The sequence below is a fragment of the Camelus dromedarius genome, chromosome 4 (genome assembly GCF_036321535.1).
Source record: "Camelus dromedarius isolate mCamDro1 chromosome 4, mCamDro1.pat, whole genome shotgun sequence".
NCBI lineage: Eukaryota > Metazoa > Chordata > Mammalia > Artiodactyla > Camelidae > Camelus > Camelus dromedarius.
The window spans coordinates 19,138,285-19,155,428 of record NC_087439.1 but is presented as its reverse complement, the minus strand read 5'-3'; the positions used below and the strand labels follow the sequence as shown (position 1 = coordinate 19,155,428).

Below are 17,144 nucleotides of genomic sequence, written 5' to 3'. Positions count from 1 at the left end.
CCAATGAGATGTAAGAGGAAGCCTGCTAGACAGCTTCAGGAAAATTTTCTACCTGATTAATAAAAAAGAAGGCGGCTCAAGAAAAAATGGCCCTTGATCCACCACTTCTGCCTTTCTGTATCGGCACACCATCCTGCCTACCAAACACTACACATCTTTTCTTTCTAACAGAACCCAATCTGGTGGTTGTAGTCGCAGCAACTCACATAACCACCAAAGCAAATGTCGCTAGCCCTCTGAGGCTGGCAGAAGGAAAAGATGAGGACAAGAGGTCATCAAGCCACAGAGTCAATCCTGGAACCATCATCTCCAGACTTCCTGTTAAGTGAGAGGATAAACTCCTGCACGGTTTAAGCCACTATACCAGTATTCTATTGCTTGTAGTTTGAGACATTCAAACTCCCTGACATAATGGATTCACAGTCTAGTCCAGGAGCTTACAGTTTAGGGACATTTAGTCTAGGTCTTAAAGTATGAGTAGGAGTTCATCAGATAGACTAATAAGGGAAAGAAGCATGGTAGTCCAGGGAAACACCCAGAGCAGAAAAGATAAACAGGTGGCAGACCATGAAGGGCTCAGGCCATACTAGGTGTTCAGGCTTTATCTTGCAGGCAATAAAAGGCCAGGAGGGGTTTTAAGTAGCAGTTAATTTAATAGAACTCACTCTGCCTGTAGCGTACAAGCTGGATAAGAAAGAAGGGAGGCTAGAAGAAAGAAACTGGTTAGTAGGCTGCCTAACAGGGGTGAACTTAAGACCTCCCTTCCCCAGGCGTTTTTGCTTTGCGGCAAGGTAAAGTTTAACTTTCTACACAGGTTAAGCAACCTCTTCTGACTTGGCTTATCACTTTTCCTGCACCCAGTGATCCTCCACTGATATTAAGCAGTATGTCATTTAAATTCTTCTCGCAGAATGTAACTGACTTGGCTTTCACATCAACAATCACTAGGAAAGTTGCCCAGCTTTGCAGGGATGAATGGCATTTAAAAAAAAAATCATCAAAGCCAACCAACAAACAAAAAATAAGCAATTCAAGGCCAAACTCCGTTTCTCCAGGGAAGGAAGGAGGCATTGCAAAAAGGACACAGAACAGGAATGCAAAATCACAAGGCTCTGCTGCTTATGAGCTGTGCCACTGAGAGGAGCCACTGACGTCCACCAACATCATCAGTGGCCCTCCCTGTGTAACTTGAAGGTGAGATAGGATAATCCCCAGCAATTGAAAATTTCAAATTCTGGGATTCTGAGCATCCTAACATTCATGAAGGCCCACTCTATGTCATGTACTATACTAAGCTCTTTACATATTTTATTTCATTTGACCTTACTAGCAACCGAAGGAGCACTATTACACCCAAGGCACACATGCAAAAACTGAAACTTACAGATGCTAACGATCTTGGTCAAGGTCACAACAAGAAGTAGAGGAACCAAGATCAGAACCCAGGCCTAGCTGACCCCAAAACACTGTCTGTGTTCTTAACTTTTTTTCCCCATGATATTCTGAACATACATGATTAGTGTAGAAAGTTTGGAAATACACAGTCAGTATAAAGAACCCTACTGTGTTGTCTTATATCTGTACTGGGAATTGTGAGATTATGCTGGTTTTTCTTTTCCTCTTTATGTCTAAACATAAAAACATTTTGTTTTTTCTTTTTTTTACTGCATGCAAATATTCTTTCAGAGTTGACATCTAACACTTTGTACAGCTCTGTACCATGCTGTTTACTAAATAGCCTTTTGAGCATTTTCTCTGTTAGTAAAATTCTTCAGAAAGATTTCGTGGATCTTTGGAAACATTTTTTAAACGACTCCCCTATTGTTAGATATTTAGGATGGCTTTTCATGGGGTTTCATTTTTAATATAAATAACACTGTGTCAAACATCTTATGGATTGATTTGGGGAAAACGATTTGCAAAGGGTATAAAATATTTTCCACAGTCCTGTTATATATCACCAGTATGCCTTGCCATTTAAAAAAAGTTTAAGGAATTCATGATCATAAGCACTCTATCAAAGTATCTACTGCAGACAACCCTGACATCATTTTAAAAATCTTTAATCATTATAGTCAAAAATGTTTTCTTTTGTTTTCTGTATCTTTTTTTATTTTCTGTTATCTTTGATTCTTAAAGAGGTTAACCATGTTTTCTGAGTTTATTAGCTATTTTGATTTCCTCTCTGATGAACAGGCTGTCTACTTCCCTATTGAAATCTGTTTTACTTACCAAAAGGCACAGGCTCCAATACACGCGCATCTTCAACCTGCTGTCTGTCATGGATGTCAGCTGACGTCTACTGCAAAACAGCCGGTGCAAGAATTTCTCATTCTGTTTTTCCCACTGGTTCTATGGAACATAAATGTAATGGTGTGAATCAGACAACTAGGAGGCTGTGACCTGAGAAGGTGACACACAAGATTTTTTTTTAATTAATCTGTCCAGATCACTCCATGGGTCTGCACCATGGTGACCAGAGGCTGTGATGCAGGTGATTAGGTTTGAATATTAAGGATTCCAGGAATCTTCTGTGAGTACTTCTCCTTGGCCCTGAGACGATCACACTGCCTATGGGCACTGATGATTCCAAGGAATTTGCCAGCAAGAGGGCGACCACCTTCACAGCAAGGACCTGACTACCTAGGTTACTGCCTCCCTCCCCTACAGACTGGCCACAGCTGATGCGATGACAGATATTTCTCACCATTCCATTTATACAATAAAGATCATTGACTTGCTCTGACTGTTTCTGTGAGCCTTAACCTTTTCTTTAACATCAGTGAGATATGACCTGAATCCCATTCATTCTTTCATCAATTCATTCAAATACTTACTGAACATCTGTTATTTGCCAGGCACAGTGACTGGCAATGAAGATAAAATGGTAAACATAAATGAACATGATCCCTAACCTCATGGATTCTAGTGAGAAGAAATGTTGTTAACCACGTAATCACACAAACAAAGGTCTCCGGAGCACAGTGCCCTGGTGAAGCAGAGAAGCCATGAAGTTGGAGAGGTAAACCTGGATGGACCCAAAAGAGCTTTGGACAACAAGAAGCCACTGACTGTTGTGACCACTACTGGGCTCTGGAAAGGTCACTCTGGATGTTGGATGGAGTAAAATTGGGGGGGGGGGGCAGGGGAAATTAACATTTGGAGGGGGACAGTAGAGCCACATTTGAAGCCAAATACTGTGGTCTGGGAGAAGCAATGAGTAGTTTGTACTCGGATAGACAAAGATGGAGTTTCCTCATTTGCTCTCCCCCCCTCCCCATTTATTGAAGTCAAAAGCTTTTTTATTTATTTGTTTTTTTGTTTGGGTCTTTTTGTTTGTTTGTTTTTTAACACCTTTACTGTGGTATGTTATTTGCTGTACAGTAAACTACACATATTTCAGATGTACTATTTGATGAATTTTGATAGATATATACATCTTAAAAAAATAATGATTGGTCTTTGTGATTCCTAGTAATAAGTCCTGTCTTATTTTTTCACATAGTATAAATTATAGTCTTATGCCGGATTGTATTAAGATCCAACAGTTCTTAAATAATGTTACCAAATAACCATATAAATCCCAAATGCAGCAAAGGCAAATAATCTTCATAGTATACTTCTACCTCATTGAAGTTGAAGTTGCTCTTTTCCACTTCAGTGTGATGTAGATTGTTAGCATTTTGTTAGTGGTTTCATTATGTGGCTTTTTTAAAGGGAAAAAAGTGGCTTTGATTTCTTCTACAGTTCATAGCTCTTTGATGAGACACTTTTGGGGAAATCATATAGTCCAGGGATGTTCTGAATTACCAAATGCTATTTAGTAGATGAAGTCTTTCAATGCAACTGTAATAAATAAGCATTTACATCCTTGGCTATATTACCTTATATCCTGGAACCAAAGTAAGATGGTTTTCCTGTTCCCACAATCAACTTCTTTGTTGTTTTAAAATTCAAGTATTTCCATCATTTATAATTCCTGTTTTGGATGATAGTTCTGACTACCATCTTTTTTATAACTGCTTGAAGCCAGTTTAAACCAACTGTTATATATTCTTCAAAATTGCTTTTAAGTAGTGACTTTACCAGAGGCAACAAGTCTACACAGCAGCTGAGTGAGATGTATTGCCTTTCTTCCTGTAAACTATTGGTTGGCACAGGAAGGCGAACTACCCCAAGTCCCAGGTCTTCTATCCTCACCAAAGAAGCTACAAGTTCACTTACACTTCTCTTTCTCCAGGAAGTTAAAGCTACATTCAGTCTCAAATTCCTGCTGAACAAAACGTGTGTCATTGTTTCCTGGTCCTGAGAAACCTCAGAGGAAAAAACAAAACCTACTCTATTTTGATGATGCGCTTTCTGTCTGTGAACAACCAGAATCACTGGAATGAACCAAATATGAATATTGTGGCATAATTTCTCAGGGAGGCGGCCTGCACAAGCCAGTCCATTTTCTTTATTTGCCATGTCACAGCCCCCACTTCTAAAGACTGGTTTCTTCTGTAATAAGGATTTGGAAAGGGACGATGAACTTTCTTTATGCGATAGATCATCTTACGTAGTTTATCTGGGCTTTTCACAGCTTGTCCAACTGTTCTATTTATGTAAGCAGCCAACTGTCTTGGAGATTTCTTAAACTCTTTCGGGTTCTTGTTAGTGAAATTAGAGAGCCTTTTTTCTAGGAAGATCAATGGAATGATCCTCAATATTATCACAAAAGTTCCTTTTCTTTCTTTCTAAAAAGTGTGGGTTTCAGATGCCATAATCTCTTATATACCGATGCCTCGTGGTACTGCGGTGCCTCTGCCCCGCCCAGGCGCTGACCCACAGCGCCCCGCAGCCTAGACTCCATTTCAGTCCCTTCTTAGTTGTAAGGCAAAACATTGAAAGCAAGTCTTTCTTTCTGACAGAAGTGTAACATCATATTGGGAATTTGTACTATCATTCTAAAATCTACTTAGGGTCTTTTGAAATGCCTTAATTCATTTTAAAAAAAAAAGGTAATGGTTGAATGCTTAACCATATGCCAGATAGTGTTCCAGGAGCAGAGACTATCGGGATGGAAAAGATTAGCAAGATTTATACCCTGACAGAATTTACACTCTACTGGGAAGACACACATATGAACATAGGTACGACAGACAATACGTTTATGTTCGTATTCATATGTGTAATCTCAGGTAATGGTTAGTGTAGTGAAGAACCCAGGTGGGACAACTGGATATAAAAGGACAGTGGGGGAACTATTTTAGACAGAGGGGTCAGAGGACATTCTTTTGAAGAGGAGGTGACATTTGGTTGAGCCCAAAACCTTGAGAGGAAGTCACACCAAGACTGTGGGAAAGAGAATTTTTAAAAAAAGAGGAAGAGAAAGTGCAAGAGATTTGTATTGGTCGTGTTACGGTAATAACTGGAACAAACAGCCCCCGAATCTCAATGGTGTAACACAATCAAAGTCTATTTCTCACCTAGACTAGAGCACAGCCCAATGTAGGCCTCAAGGGAGAGGGAAAATGCTGATCGTTCCACTACGTCCCTGAGGCACAGACTCCTTCCCAAATGTGGATTCACCATCTGATTCATTCACCTCAGCCTCCTTTGCATTCAAGTCGTAGTTGAAGAAAGAGAAGACAAGTTTGCATGTACACAGCTTTACAGACCAGAACCAGAAAGGACCATTTCCACCCACACTTTATTGTCTACAATTCAGACACCCACCTGTAAGGAGGCAAGGAAGTATGTGTGTGTCCAGGAATAAAAAGGAAATGGTTTAGTCAACAACTAGCCAGTGTGTGCCACAGGTGCCAAGACTGAAGTAATCTCAGTGTGTGCACAGGTCATGAAAAGAGGATGGATTTGATTCTAATTGACAATAGGGTGCTGACTATATATGGTTTCCATCTAGCTGCCGTGTAGAGACTAAGGGGTAAATAATGGAAGCAAGAGAACTGCTTAAGAAGTGTTTGCACTGGTTCCAGGTGAAGCGCTGCATTGAGGCTTTGGCAGTGGAGATGGTGAGACGTGGTCAGACTCAGAGGATGTTCTGAAGGTATCACTGCTAAACCTTGCTTATAGATGGAATGTGGGGTTTGAAGGAATCAAAGATAACTCCTTAGTTTGAGTCTGAGCCCTGAAGGATGTGAGATTTCCTCAGATGGGAAATCTAGAAGAGAAGTAGTTTCAGGGCTGGCCATAGTAGATGTGAAGAGGCACTTCTAAGAGCTGATGTCCCAGTAGAGAGTTGAATATGAGAACTGGGCACTTAGAAGAGAATCACTGAGGTAAAGATACTACTTAACGCTATGGAACTGGATGAGTTTGTTGTGTCAGGAGGGTGGGTGGACAGACCATGTGGAGTCAAGAATCTTACAGGCTGAAAGATTTGGGCAAAGAAATATGAAGTTACTCTTACTGCAACCATTGTTTTCAATGAAGAATAAGATATTTATCATCTCAGAGAGAGGCTTGCAGAAATAGGGCAGGAGGTGTATGTGGAGAAAAGTATAAAAACCATACAGTAAGAAAAAGGGCTGGAGCAGGGAAGTGTAGCGGAGTGTCTGGAAGGCGGTGCCCATGTGAGATGTGTGTCCAGGAAGTGAGACCCGCCTACCCAGTTTGGAGATTTTCTTCAGCACTGCTCAGCTGCTCGGGCACAGGCAGAGAGGAGGAGGGTTTGGATTTCACTAGACCAGGGTTTAATCAGATGAGTTTATTGGGGGGCAGCAGGCTAAGAAGGATGGATGCTGTGGAATAAGCAATGTGGCCTCATGGAAAGAGAGGTTTGGCCTTTGTTCTGACATCTGGGAGGTAACCTCCAAATACCTGGAATTTCCTCGGTGACAGGCGTGTCTTTTGTTATTCATGGTGGGCCCCTCAGACCACACCTGACAGTTTACAGAGAGAAGATAGCTCAGGGTGGGGCTGGTCACCTTTGATAGTATCAGACAGGAGACTGGCCACTACAGAAAAATCCACTGTGTGTTTAGAAAGCAAGGACTTGGGTCATGTGGTATCAGTCAACCTTGAGGCAGAGTTTAACGACCTAGACAGCCAATCAATCAATCGCTCCTACATAATCACGCTCAATAAAAACTCAATAAAAAGCTTGGATGGGCTTCCTGAGTTGGCAGTACTCCGTGAGTACTGTCACATAGCAATGCTGGGAGGGCAACTCGCCCTGAGAATGATGGCAGCTCTGTGTTTGGAAGCCTACCAGGCTCTGCCCTATGAGTCTCTTCCTCCAGCTGATTTTAATCATCCTTTCCTCATAATAAACATAATCATCAGCATAATACCTTTCAGTGAGTTCTGTGAGTCTTTCCAGCAAATTATCATGAAGATGACTTTGGAAATCCCTCTGTTGTGGGTTAAATTGTGTCCCCTGAAATGGATATGTTGAAGTCTTAACTCTCAGGACCTCAGCATGTGACCTTATTTGGAAATGGGGGTCATTGAGGATGTAATTAGTGAAGTTAAGATAAAGACATACTGGAGGAGGGTGAGCCCATAATCGAGTATGACTGGTGTCTTCATAACAAAGGGATATTAGAACTCAGACACACACAGAAGTAGAACATCATGTGAAGATGGAGGCAGAGATTGGAGCAATGCTTCTCCCAGCCAAGAAAGTCAAAGATTGCCAGCAAACCACTAGAGTCTAGGGTAGAGGCATGGAACAGATTCTTCCTCACAACCCTTACAAAGAATCAACCATCCCAACATCTTGATCTAGGACTTCTAGCCTCCAGAACTATAACACAACACATATATGTTATTTAAGCCACTCAGTCTGTGGTATTTTGTTATAGCATTTCTAAGAAAAAAATCCCCAAGTTGGTGATGGAAGTCTTGGGCAGACTCAGCAGTCTGGAGCATGAGGTCCCTAACATCACAATTTAGCTGACTCCAGGGAGGTATCTAGGGTAAATACATGACATGCAGGAAGATGGATAGTGAGAAAATAGTAAGGACAATAGACTGAAGGCCCTACTGTGGCTCAAGAATTGTACTTGAGATGCTAAAGAGTGAGATGGAAAGGTAGGGTTAGTGATCAGAGGGTGATCTTACAATCTCAATCTTACAATAGAGATTTTGGAGGTGATGCAGTTATTGGCGATTACAAAGTCTACAATAACACCAGTGGAAAGTATGGTTGAAGTGAAGGGGAGCATCTGTACATGCCCAAGAGTCACAGGAAAATGCCTTACTGCTCTCCAGAAAAACTTTCACCACATCTACTCAACCAAAGGGACTTTCTGGTAGCTAGACAACACAGTAAGAATCTTCCCGTGGCCTGGAACAAGTCATTTTAAGACATGTATTCTTTAGACTACAAGCTCCGGCCAACTTCACCTGTTTCTATTGTACTCCACTAGTTTATTCCTGCTCAAACAGCCACAAAAATAACGTGACCAGAACAAAGCCTCATTTCACCTGAAGTCAGATCCTCCTTAAGTTTTTCCTGGCAACTTGTATCCTTCAGGTAAGAGTTTACTGAGATAATGGCCCCCAAACTAGAACCCTTACATGTTTATAACATCACCCCTCCTCCTTCCCTGAGTGCGACTGATAGTGGCTCCTTCATCCATCTTCTCTCCAGAAGACAGGGAGGCGGCACCTGGCAGTCACTGGTCTGTTTGTTCAGTCTCTGCTCCTGCAGCTTTCCTTTGTTTCTTTATCAAATGCCTGCTGGAGGAGTGGAGCAGCCAGGCCCAGGGTGCATCTGCAAACACTAAGGCATCCTTCCCTCTCACAGATGGAGCTGCCACGCAGGAGCTGCACCAGGAGGCAGAGGGGAAGGGCCCGCTCTCATCGTGCTCATCCAAACCTCCTCCGGAGTCAGCCTCAAGATGGGCGGAGGTTAGGTTGTTACCATCACTGCCCTGTTTGACGGTAATGGTCCCCTAAGTGATCCCTCATCTCCAGTCTCACCCCATCCAGTCAATCCATCATTCCCCATACAGCAAGAGAGATCTTTCTAAAATCAAATCAGATCACACCTTTGTCCTGTGCAAAATCCTTCAGCAGGTCCCCAGGAGTGAGAAAGTACCCATTCTTTAGCATTTAGACAAAGCTCCTCCCCATCGCTCCTCCAGAGACTTTTCTGGATATTTCCTTCTGCATGCTGGTATCTTTGCATAGACTTTAGGTCTTTTCTACCTGGAAAACTTTTTCCATCTTTCAAGTCCAATCTCAAGTGTTACCTTCTCTGGAAGCTACCTTGTATGCCATACTTCACTCCATAACATATTCCATCCCAACGTCAGGGGGGTAAAGGGGCTTCTTTGTCCCAGGAAACACTCACCATGGCTTCATTCCTGCCCCTCAGGTACAGTCTCACTGCTTGCTTATTTGGTGTCATGTCCATTCCATTTTTATATTCATAAGAAAAAAAATACTATCTTACTCTAGCATTGGGGTGGTGTCTAACATATAAGCAGGCTTCATTTTCTGTTTACAAGGATTTATTGTGCTAAGTGGTTGGAATCAAAGATAAGGAAGGCCCAACTTGCTATAGAGGAGCAGGCAGAATTGTAGGGCAAACAAGCGTCTTCACAAATAGTTCTATTATATAATCAGTAAAGCTATGTCACAAGAAGTCCATACAGCTTTCTTAAGGAAAAAGGGAATTAATCAGAAAATACACTTAGGAATTCTGACCTCATTACTGCCTTCATTTGGAGATTAAGCACAGTTTAAGGAGATGCTTATGGGGACCAGGTTGAAAAGGGTGGACTTGTGATGGTTAATTTTATATGGCAACTTGACTAAGCTACAGAATGCCAAGATATTTGATCAAGCATTATTATGGGGGTTTCTTTTGTGGTGTTTTTGGAGGAAATTAACATTTAAATTTGGAGACCGAGTAAAGCAGCTTGCTCTCCCTAACTTGGGTGAGACTTACCCAATCAGCTGAAGGTCTGAATAGAACCAAAAGATTGACTCTTCCCCAAGGAAGAGAGAACTCTTTCCTGCCTGTCTTGAAACTGGGATATTGGCTTTTTTCCTGACTTTGGACTCAAACTGAAACATTGACTCTTCTGGGGTCTCAAGCCTGCCAGCTTTCAGACCAGAAACTACACCAGCAGCTTTCCTCAGTCTTAGACCTTTGGTTTCAGACGGAAACTAAACCATCGGCACTCCTTGGTCTCCAGCTTGCCAATTCACCCTGTAGATCTTGGGATTTTCCCCCTTCCATAACTGCATGAACAAGTTCCTTATAATAAATCTCTTTATAAAGGGACTTACATGTGTGTGTAGTGTGTGTGTGTGTGTGTGTGTGTTTTGGTTTTATTATTGGTTCTGTTTCTCTGGAGAATCTTGACTAATACATCCTATTACTGTGATGATAATAAAGACAGTGTTGCTTAATCAGAGCTTGGGCTTTTGAGCCAGATGGCATGAATGCAAATCTCAGCCCCATCACTGATTAGCCTTGGGACCTCGGACAAGTTATTTAACCATTCCAAGCCCCGAGCTCATCATTTGTCAAGTGCGGATAACAGTGATGCCTACTTCATGGGGCTGCTAGGACGGTAGTTATTAAATGGGTGAATACACAAAGAGAGCACAGAACAATGGCTGGGGTGCAGGAAGCAGGCAATCAGCACTAGTGATGGGCATTTTCAGGCACCAATACTTATTGTTAATAAAATGGTCACTATGCCCTCTGCTTCACATGCACGGGCTCCTTGAATCCACACAACTCTACTACAGAGATACTCAACGCTGCTCCCACTGTACAGTGAAGTAAATTAAAGCAGCAAATTTACAGTGAAGTAAATTAAGGTAAAGAGTGTGGCTTTGGAATCTGATATACCACCCTATAGGACCCTGGTGTGTGACTTAAACCTCACTTTCCTCATAAGAGAATTGATTTTGCAAGGCTGCTTGGAAAATTAAATGAGTTATAAAAAGCTTAGTCTCAGGCTAAGCCCATATTAAGCACTCCACAAATTTGTGAGAATATGTTATTGTTATTATTATTAATTACTGTTAAGAGGCGAAGTCTCCAGTGACATTGGAGCTGAGGTCTGAGCCATGGGTTGGCTGACTCAAGCCTGTTTCTAACCCTGCTCTGTCCTCTGCCATTGGACTAGCTCTGCCAACCCTGGAGCAGAGGCTGAGGGTGGGGCTGCAGACCTGGGGCCTGTGGGCAGCGGGGCAGTAAGACAGTGAATCAGAAACTCCACACAAAACGAACACGCTGAACGCAGCCTCTCCCCTTCACTCTGACTCATTCAGATTCCGCACCTCTTCCCCTGGTCCTGCTCCATTCTCACAGTTCTACCTCATAGTAGAAGTTGGTATCGATGTGCCTTAACATGTTCAAATTAATTTTTGTTTGTGAAAATAAAAAGACAAGAAAAAAATTCCCTGCCAGTGATCTTCTTCATTATTTTTTTACACTCAAGACACCTAAATATTACCCCCCCACCCCCAGAAATGAGAAAAATAAAAGCCTCTCCCCATGCAGGCACCTCTGGGCCTGGACCACACTTCAGAGATGGTCTTCACTTAGAACTGCTGACTTCACCCTGGGGACACCCTCTCTGGGAGTTCTCAAAGGGAACATGGGGTTAGTGTGGCTCTCTGGAAAACTCCAAGGGATTGGGGCAGGATGACCTGTGTGCTGAGGGGACACCTGGCTTCCCATCTTTGTCTTCAATAAGAGTTTACAAAGTGCTTTCCACAGATCTGTTATTAAGTTCTTCTACCCTCCCGCAGATACACATCCCTGATCATATGGCTTCCGAACGTTAGCTTTGAGCTCTTTTTATACAAATGATGATGGCTTTTGGTTAAGACACAGACTTGTCACCTTTGCTGGCCTTGTCTGTGACAGCACAGACCTTGGTGAGACAGCTGGGGTCCAATGTCAACCCCTAAAGGGAAGGAAGCTCTGGGTTTCAGAGCATAGGCCTGGACCCTCAGCCTCACTGGTCCAGCACCACCATCCCAGCAGAGCTGCTGGGACATGTGGTGACAAGTGCCTCTCTGCTCTCATCTTCTCCCCGACCACCCATATCTCACACTCTCTCTGGGCCCTCCTCACAATTTGCCTTCCCTAAGGCTGCCTGCAAAACCACTACCTAGAAAGCAGCCTCCTCAACCTACAGGAGCGCCAGCCCTGTCACCATGCCAAGAGGCCATTAGATAGTGGTCTTTAAACATAATTTGGTTTTTTTGGCTAGTACCCTCCCTAAAGGACTTTAAAAAAATTTTTTTAAATTGAAATGTAGTTGATTTACAATGTTAGTTTCAGCTGTATAACAAAACAATTTAATTATACATATGCATATATACATATATTCAGATCTTTTCCATTATATGTTATTTACAAGAAACTGAATATAGTTCTCTGTGCTATACAGTAGGTTCTTGTTGTTTATCTACTTTATATATAGTAATGCATATCTGTTAATCCCAAGCTCCTAATTGATCCCTTCCTAGCCCTTTCCCCTTTGGTAACTATAGTTTTTTTTCTATGCCCATGAGTATATTTTGGGTTTGCAAATAAGATTTGTATCATTTTTTTTTACATTCCACATATAAAAGTCATATCATATGATATTTGCCTTTCTCTATCTGACTTATTTAATTTGATAATCTCTACCTAAATGTCCACTGACAGATGACTTGATAAAGAAAATGTGGTGTGTATATATATAATGGAATATTACTCAACCACGAAAAAGAATAAAATAATGCCATTTGCATGGATGGAACTAAAGGACTTGTTTAAAAAGCTTCTGTATCTTCTCATCAACTTTAAAGTTTACATATAAAATGTTTATCATATGTTTAATAGTTTAGAAGTATGTAATTTCCAGACTGTATATTGTATGTGTGTTTTAAATATATTTTCATTAAAACCTTGATGCTGCAGATTTTGCTCATTTCATTCACAAAAAATGTCTGCCATATAACCTAACAGGAAGAGTGGCCTTCACTGTCAAACTAGTCAGCCAAATCAGAGGCTGAAGATCTGGAAAATTATTTCCCTAGAGCCCACATATCCAGGCTCAAAGACCTATATCCCATCAGTCTGGGTCCTGCATCACTACAATGGGCATGTTGCAGAAGTGACCTGTATTGGAACTGTAGCAGAAATGAGAAATGAATGTTTTTGTTGTATCAAGCCACCAAGACCTTGGAGATGTTTCTTATCACAGAATAACCCAATCTATCCTGACTAATACATATGTAATAAAGTTACTGTTTACATTGAGTCCCTATCTATACCTGTGTGTATATTTCAATGGATGTGAAACTCAGCAGTTAGAGGAGGAGGATTTATGGCTCAGTGTTTTTTCATCCATCCAAATCTTACTCATTCTGTAAGGCCCATATTTGCCTTAGTATCTTCCTTTGCTCTCTCTCTAAGTGTTCTTTTTCTTCTCTGAGTGAGGCATTTACCTACAGATGCAACTCAGATCCTCCCGGAGCCAGGCAGCATAAATGGGTAACTGGGAAAACTGGAGAGAACTCATCTCCCATAAAGGCATCCTAGTTTAATTAAAGCAAGGAAAGAGGGGGAAAAAAATACTATGTCAGACCAATAACTACAGCTCTGGTCTGCCAGGTTGTGACCCTGATAGAATTCGTAAGAAATCCATCTCTTCTACCAGTGTTTTAAACAACTATTTTGAGCTTCCACTTTGTCTTGATAAATAGTAATGAACACAAAGTGTTTAACTTTCATAAGTAGTTTACTGTTTATCTCTCCAGCCAGAGTATAAGTTCCCTGTAGGCAAGAATTAACTGCCCTCAACTCAATATTTGTATAGATTCTGATACAGTGCTTTCTAAATATTTAGGATATAATCTGCTTTGTGGTCTCACATGGACATGGAAGGTACACTATAAATTACATTACAATGAGCACAACATAACATAGCACAGTCTATTTGGTTAGCATGCCTTCACCACCAAGTCATTTCTCCTCCTTTGGAGCCCCCAGGTCATTATAAAATAATGTTCACTGCCAGGAATGCCAGTATCTTCTGAATGAGTTAGGGTAGAGGGTGAGACAGACAGGTTGAAAAGGCTGTCCTCCGGTTGATGTGAGCCTGATGACAGTAACTTCTCCAGAAAGTCTCTAGGCTTCAGGTGACATGACCTAGACCTCCATCTGGCTTAGGAGCAAGTGACAATTGATATTCTTTAGAAACAAGAAATTTTTCACTTTTATGAATTGACTCCAGTTGCTACTGCACCCCAAGTAGGGCAAACGAGATCCTTTTGCCCTATGAAGGTTTGGGGAGTTAATCTGTCTCTTAGCACTTTTACTTGTTTCAATTTCATTTATTTATAACCAATTAAATTCATTCATCTTAATGTTTTAATGATTCCTGCTAGTATACGATCACTGCAAAACAACTTTTTTTCAAGCCATAAAAAAGAATGAAATGATGCCATTTTCAACACGGTCGGACCTAGAGATTATCATATTAAGTGAAGTAAATCAGGCAGAGAAAAACAAATATAATATAATATCAATTCTTTGTTGAACCTAAAAAAATGACACATACGAACTTATTTACAAAACAGAGACTCGCAGACACAGAAAACAAACTTACGATTACCAAAGGGGACTTGGGGACTTTGAGATTAGCAGATATAAACTACTATGTACAGAACAGACAAACAACAAGGTCCTACTGTATAGCACAGGGAACTATATTCAGTAACTCATAATAACCTATAGTGAAAAAGAATATGAAAAAGAATACATATATACATATGTGTGTAACTGAATCAGTATATTGTACACCAGAAACTAACACAACCTTATAAATCAACTCTACTTCAATTAAAAAATCAATCAAGCCCACTAATGGCCCCTCAAAACATCACAAGGGCAGTTTCCTGTCAGAGAGAGGTATGCCTGTCCTCAGATTCTTCCAGTATTGCTCCACAGCTTGATTATTTCAAGAAGTTGTTTAATCTAGCAGAGAATAACAAATCGCTTTGACTTTGGGAGAAAAATGTTACATAGTATCATTAAATCCTTGAAATGGGCTCCCTTCAGAGACTATCTGGTGGCCAAGCCTCCTACGTCATTCACTCTCATCTGTGAGCTAAACCTCCTCGCCCCACCCACAGGCCCAAGAGACACACCTTCTCATAGCAACTGAAAGCATCGCCACCATTATCATCACCTCACCTTCCTACTGACATATGTGTATAACACTGGACCAGGGATTGGAATCCAGAGACAGGACACCTGGCTTACTGATCCCTGATATGGACTCACATCCCATAGTCCCATTCTTGCTGCTGCACTGGGCTGTTACTCAGCGCTCACATTAAACATGGCTCTCTTGTTCTCCCGATTCAGTCTGCATTCCTGCTCTCTCCTGTCCCCAGAATCACTATGTGGGCCCAAGAATCTTCTTCCCCAATCTCTGGCTTCAATTACTGTTTGTAATGTCTGCCCTCTCCATTCCTAAGTTAACTTTCAGGATTTACTTTAGAATGTACTGATTTTATAGCATAAGTCAATCTCTCACTCCCAAGACAAAGATACCCTTATTTCTTCCTAGGCCTCCCTGCATTTGCATGTACTTTTTCTCCTGCTTGGAGCACGCACTTTCCTCTTGGTGGAGCCTGATCCACCACCTCTGAAATGTGTGTGTTTTTGAAGGTAGAAGATGGGGTAGTAAAGTCAGGGCTCTAGAAAGTCTTCCCTGACCACTTCTCCCCATGGCCTAAATGTGGTGAGGCACCCAATCCATTCTTCAAGCCCTCCCTCAACCTCATCCCTGGTTTCCCTTTCTTTTGGCCTCTTCCTCCCTCTTCCTCCACTCTGAACTAATTGAGAACACTTGACAGGCATTATTTCTCTTGGAGTCCAAGGCCCTTATTTAAAGAAGGGAGGAAGAAAGGACGGATGGGAGGGATGGAAGAAGGAAGGAAGCCAACAGTATTTAAAAAGAGAAAGGTTCTGCCTTCTTAACCTACCATATCACCATCATCATAGCTGATTTCCCTTTGAAATTTAATAAAACATTTGAAAATCCCCTGGAAAAACTAAACAAGTGAAACTACAAAACACTCTAAAAATAATTGGTGAATGATTACAATGAATTGCCTGCTTTTAATTAAAGATCATTTTAGTCAGATACTATGTACCTCTCCCAACCATCTTTTGAAGCAGAAAAAAAACCACTGAGTCTCTAGGGATAGGGATCTGACAGGCTGTGAATCCAGAGGATATTCCCTTTGGGGGATTCCTGTTATTGGTGGGAAATTGCTCTTTAAAAGTCAGTATCAGTAATACACCAAAATGCTTCTAAATCTTGAGTCTGATTAAACAGCAGCTTAACCACAGTGAATTTTAGGCAGAAGTGTCTGGGGGAAAAGAAAGATAAATCTATTTAATTGTTAGCTCTAGGAAAATTTCACCTTGTTTGAAAATAATCTAGAATTTGGATCTTACTCGGAAATCATTATCCATGGCCCTTCTGGGGTAAAAGTGCCCCTGGAAAGCCATGGACTTGAATTGTGGGCAACCTAATTAATGGAAATGGCCTCTACCTTCAACCTAAGACCATGAATAATGTCTACCTACATAGTTCACAGCTTCGAAGTGAGATTAATGAACCACTTCCTCAAGAGGCCAGAGAAAATCAGAAGGAAGAATATATCCTCTACTGTGGGCTGCCTCCAATTTGTGTTATGGACTGGGGTCTAGATGGACAGAGCAGAGGTCTGAGGACTGGGGCAGCCCATTCCATAACTGGTAAACACACATCAGACTATCCGAGAGGCACAGGAAATTCTCCTGTTGCAATGAGGTTCAATTCTACTCAAGAACCTGTGAGCAAACACATCCTGTGATAGAGACAAGGGGGCTATACAGGTGTATAGAAGGCAGTCCCTGCCACCCAGAAGCTCATAGTCTAATGGATAAGACAAGCTATTTATTAATAACTATTAATTAATCGTTTAAATTTAGCATGATGTTTTCACTAAGAGAGAAATAAGGTAGATTTTGAGAGAGGAACTAATTATCTGTCAGAGATACCTGGGAAGGCTTTACAGGGAGGATGGACTCTGAAGCATGAGTCGTTTTCTACATGAAAAGGTGAGAGGGCATTCTTGGAAGAGTGACATTGTGTACAAAGGCAGAGGGGTTT

General features: G+C 41.4%; 1 long non-coding RNA gene and 1 pseudogene across 1 annotated transcript in view; both read right to left on the bottom strand.

The window, feature by feature from the left end:
• Positions 1–17,144, bottom strand: part of LOC135321207 (uncharacterized) — a 352,339-nt gene that overhangs the window by 58,600 nt on the left and 276,595 nt on the right. The window contains exon 8 of the long non-coding RNA XR_010380771.1: positions 2,233–2,352. This is a non-coding gene — a long non-coding RNA (uncharacterized LOC135321207). The remainder of the gene's footprint in view (positions 1–2,232; positions 2,353–17,144) is intronic.
• On the bottom strand, positions 3,801–4,763 carry LOC105092272 (KATNB1-like protein 1; annotated as a pseudogene).